At 39.6% G+C, this 5506-nt stretch overlaps 1 pseudogene across 1 annotated transcript; it reads left to right on the forward strand.

The window, feature by feature from the left end:
* Window positions 1–4070: 4070 nt before the first annotated feature.
* Window positions 4071–5224, forward strand: LOC147341287 (pecanex-like protein 4 pseudogene; annotated as a pseudogene). Its single transcript, XR_015159655.1, has one exon. The product of XR_015159655.1 is annotated as a pecanex-like protein 4 pseudogene (transcript).
* Window positions 5225–5506: the final 282 nt, after the last annotated feature.

Raw genomic sequence — 5506 nt, forward strand, 5'->3', positions numbered from 1 at the left:
ATTCTGGGCTAGACTCCAAACAAAATAAATGAACCAATATGGTCCTTACTCCACTGGGGGATAAAGGGACTTTAGATCAAAAGCTAAGATTATTGATCTAATCAAAGGCACCTACTTTTGATCTGATACACATGCACAAACACACACACACACGTATGTGTGCTCAGTCATGTCTGACTCTTTGTGGCCCCATGGACAGCAGCCCACCAGGCTCCTCTGTCCATGGAATTTCCCAGGCAAGAATACTAGAGTGGGTTGCTATTCCCTTCTCTAAGAGATCTTCCTGACCCAGGGATCGAACCCACATTTCTTGCATCTCCTGCAGTGACAGGTGGATTCTTTACCACTGTGGCATCTGGGAAGCCCCACATATATGTGTGTATTTGAGGGAATAATGAGCAAAAGAAAAGTGATAGGAGAAAGAAAGGAAGGAAAGGGGGCTGCTCCTCAAAGTAAGGGCAGATACATGATTCCAGGTGGGAAGAACAACTCTGAGATGTGTGGGGGCTTTTGGAGGACAAATCACTGGTAATTGGAGCTGTGACAGTTACAGGAGATAGGTAGAGCACAGTTCCATCCTAAGATATTCCTAAACCAGGCAGAAAGGCCTAGTCACAATCAGTTAAAAGGAATATATCAATACACGGCAGTGGTCCCTTTTCTATAGCCCATGCCCACTTGCACTTTCATCACTTTCATCATTATCATCAAACTAATATTTTAGGGCTGGTATCATTTACAATGTGCTTTCTAATGAATGTTTTCATATAATACAGCGATTCTATTAGGTAGGTATTAGCCTTTACCATGTTGCAGATGAAGAAACCAAGTCTCAGACAGGTCCAAGAACTCACCCAAGGTCACTCAAGTAAGTGTAAGATTCCAGCTGTTATTGACTCCCAATCTAATCAACAATTCTGAGATCACAGCAGATCCTAAATGCGTGACATTTTGATTGGCATCTTTCTGAGGAAATTTTAGGGACTGGCCTTCATTTCATTAGCAACACATTTTCAAGTCATCTCTTAGGGTTGGTTGCTTCTGAAAAGATTTCCACAGATGGCTAACCCCATCTATTTCATTTTCAATTCTTATTATCCCAATCAGAATGACACTGCCTGACCTTGTCCCTCAATTCTGGAGACTCATAAGGAGGCTTGTAGCCTTCTATCCCTGACTAACTTGCCTACAAATATCAGGCAGTAAAATGATTTTAATGATGAGTCTTAAGAATGCCTTCTGTTTCACCTTTTGTTACATGCTGTTTTCGTTAATGATGTGGCTAGCCTGATGCTTGGAAAAACAGTTTAAGCTCTGTAATCTCTTTCTTCCCCCTGACCACAGTGAATAATTTTTGGCTCTTCATTTTGTGGTTTCTCCTCAGATATTTAGAGACAAATAACCTGCCTGATTACCAACTTTCTTCTCAACGGCACAGATCAAATCACACTCCTGGAGGCAGGAGATTGATGGCAGGGAACTAGTGCCCTAAAAGTGGCCAATTAGCTCCTGATTACCTGAGTTATATCTTGCACTGCAGGAGGTCAGGCCATATCATTTTTATAGATGCTTGTAATATGTTGGTATTATTTATTGTCAGCTTATAGAATGTTCAGTGCTGTGCTGGCCTGACCTAAAGCCTTGTTCTCAGAGATCCATCTCCATCAGCCTGACAGGGCAGGAGGAAGCCTGGCTGCACAGGCAGCTGAGACATGTGCTAGAGGTCTGTGTTTTAGGATCGTGCTACTCAAAAGTCAAGTGCCATTCCAAACTCTAGCCACTGCATTCTAATCAGGTCTTCCAGGTGATGATCAATTCTCGTGTAGGAGCATTTTTCTTGGGATTATGGCTGACAGGGAGTGAATTTTCCCCCGTCTCCTTTTTTAAAAAACCAAAAAATGCTGCAACCCTTGATTAAGAAGCAACATGGCCACCTAGGGACACACACAAGAGACTTCATCCCCCGTTACTAGAACGTGGTATACTGTCAAAAGAGCCATGGGATGGTCTGAAGAAAGGGCAGTAAATACAAGCAGGAGGTTGCTTTTGGAGACTTTGGAAGCTGGTAACTCTTGGAAACTTTTGGGGATCCATTTTGGGGAGCTCTATAAACACTATCAAAGGCTAGAAGGTGAGGTTGCAGGCTGGAGCCTGGGAAGAAGACTTGCTAATTGTGTTCACTCTAGGGACAACACAGAGCAGCATCAGGTATTCAGTTAGTGCCGACCAGGTAAGAACTTGAAAGTGCAAGAAGAAGTGCTTGAGGAATGTGAGTGTTTGGAGCCGTGGGGACACATTCATGACAGATGTTATTCTTGAACACCTACTGTGAGTCAAGCACTCCATTAGGGGCTTTACACCCACTATCTCATTATACCCACTTATTTGGTTGGGGCTATTATCATCACCATTTTACGAATGAAGAAGCTGAGGTTTGGAGAGAGAAGTCATTTGTTTAAGTTCATACAGCAAGAAAGAGGTTGAAAAGATTCCAGCTCAAGTCTGATGGACTCCTTAGCCAACTCTGCTGCTGTTCGAGAAAGGTTTTTACCCTGCCACAAAGATCATGGCTTATCTTCCTCTTCTGGTCTTTGAAAGACCAGAGTAGCTGTGGTTTGCCTAAGGGCAGCCTTTTCTAGCTCTATGATGCCTGGGCAGAGACCAAGAACATCCCATACAGCTTTGCCTGCAGGAGCTTTGGGCTTTCTATCAAGAAACCTGGATTGGTGATCCCTACTAAAGAAAAAAATGAGTAAGAGTCATAGATTTTCTAAAATTCTGCCACTTGCTGGCTTTTTCTCCCAGAATAATGTAAATCAGAAAATGAAAATAAATGTCAAAAATGCTGAGATATAGAAGACGTTATCTTCAAGTGTTACATTGCTCAGCCAAAGATTTGCCTGAATAGCCTTACTTTAAAATCTATATAGCTCTCCTGCTCCTGCCTGGAGTGTCAGGGTGACAACTTTTCAGTCAGAAGGAGAGTGTGTGGTCCTCATGTTCAGGGAGCAGATGGCTTCCAAGTGCTTTTCACAAAGCACGTTTCCAACCTGGAAGGCCAGGATTCTGGGAGCACTCTCACTGTTTCAGACACTTTATCTCTGCTCACCTATTCAACAACACCCCTTCTTTGGCTGCAGTGATTCTGTTCACAAAATTGGTCTACAGCTGTGTTAAATGATGTCCAAATGAAAATGATGAACTCTTTGAAAACAACTCAGATCCAAGAGTCCTCTGGCCTCAGATGGGCCTGTGAAGGGCTGAAGTGATAGATTCTTTAATAAAGTGAGAAAAATCTGCTCATTCATTCAACAGGTTTTAATCAAGGACCTACTATGTGTCTGGCCCTGTGTTCAGCCCCTAGGAATGCAAAGATACATAAGACATTTCTGTCTCCAAGGATTTATTGTCTTATTGGATGAGATTGGCAAGTTGTAATACAATGTTACAGGTGATGCTGAAGTGACCCAAGAACCAAAGTAAAATTGCTCCTGTATCTAACACTTGAAAATTTGAACACCAAAATAAATTGTTTTAGTGTTGAGTTATAACCCAAAGTATAATCAACTCCCATAATTCCAAATGGAAAATGAATGATTGAATAAATTAATGAGTAGAAGGGATAAATCTTCCTTATAGAATAATTCTAATTAAAATGTGGAAGGATGAGAGAAATATAAAATCACTGTTAGAATACTATAGTGATAAATACTGCAGGCAAGATATGAGGAATGCTAAAGTTAATAGGTGAAACTTTAAGTCAAAATGGGATAAATGTATAGCCTCAAAGTATTCCCCAAAATATTTATTAGTTACTGTGGTAGTTTTAACAAATGTCCACAAATTATTTGCTGCTTTTTCTTCCAGGAAGTATAACTCTGTTCCTCTCTTCTTGTGTGTGGGTTGGACTTAGTGACTCACTTCTAATGAATAGAGTATGGAAAAGGAACGATAATAACTTTACAGTGGAAAAACATGACATTTTGAAAAATATCTGACCAGTACTCTTCAGAAGTGTCAAGGTTAAAAATAAGGAAAGAGAGAGAAACTGTCAGATGGGAGAGAACTAAAGAGACATTGACAGCTAAATGCAATGTCGGATCTTGCTCTGGCTCCTGGCACACAAAAAGGATATCAGTGGAAAACAAACTTTAGTTTGTTTGGGGTAGACAATATGATTCCTAGTCCTGGTCATATATTGAGAGTTTACAGTGGTGTTTTGCCTTGGTCTCTTGCCTTGGATTGGCTCACAGAAAAACCAGACCTGTTCCAACTAGCCCTGAAAGCTTTCAGGTACACTCTGAAACTAATGATCGATAAAGCAAGTTTGGGTCCAATAGAAGACTGTAAAGAGTTGATTAACTGCCTTGAAGAATACGAAAGTGACTGGTACATAGGTTTGGTATCTGATGAAAAGTGGAAGGAAGCAGTTTTACAAGAAAAACCATACTTGTTTTCTCTGGGATATGATCCTAATATGGGAGTTTACACTGGGAGAGTACTTACCCTTCAAGAATTATTGATCCATGTTGGGAAGTTAAATGCTGAAGCTGTTAGAGGTCAGTGGGCCAATCTTTCATGGGAATTGCTTTATGCCACAAATGATGATGAGGAACGTTATAGTATACAAGCTCATCCACTACTTTTAAGAAACCTTACAATACAAGCAGCTGATCCTCCCCTGGGATATCCAATTTATTCTTCAAAACCTCTCCATATACATTTGGTTTAGAGGCCATTTGACTTGTAAATGTATTGTGAGCAAATGAGATGTGTTTATTTTTTCATTCTAGAAAAGTTATCATTGTGATTCCTTGTACTTCACTGGACTTCCCTCTCTCCTCCCACAAGTCAGATGCCTGAGAAAAGCTAAGCTCTATAAAGTTGATTTTCTTAGATAACGTAGTGGTATAAAACAACAACTTTATGTATAACATAAAAGTTAGAATTAGTTGGCCAATATTTGTGCCCTATGGATTGTGGTAGGCTTTGGTAAATATAAAACATTTGTATAAGATTATAAAATGAATTTTTTAATGCTTTCTTTAATGTGTGATAAGTGACTTGCCTTAGAGTAGTCAACAACTATGTAATTTTTACATGCTTAAAAGATATACATATCAGTGTTTTTTATGTAATAATAATGGATCCTACTGACTGAAGGTTACAAAATGTATATATATTTATTTGAAATATATTAAATTTTATAGAAAAAAAAAGAAAACTGGTGAAATCCAAGTAAGTTCTATAGTTGAGTTAGTAGTATTGTACCAATGCTAATTTATTTCTTAGTTTTAATTAATATGTAATGAATCCGTGAGACGGTAACATTAGAGAAGCTAAGTGAATGATTTGTGGAAACTGCATTACATTTGCAACTCTTTTGTAAATATAAAAGTATTTCAAAAGAAAAAGTGTAAAACTGTTACACTGCTGCTGCTAAGTCGCTTCAGTCGTGGCCGACTCTGTGCGACCCCATAGACGGCAGCCCACCAGGCTCCCCCGT

Source organism: Bos grunniens, chromosome X, assembly GCF_055505025.1.
Source record: "Bos grunniens cultivar Pamir isolate PY7600 chromosome X, Bosgru_T2T1.0, whole genome shotgun sequence".
NCBI classification, from domain to species: Eukaryota; Metazoa; Chordata; class Mammalia; order Artiodactyla; family Bovidae; genus Bos; species Bos grunniens.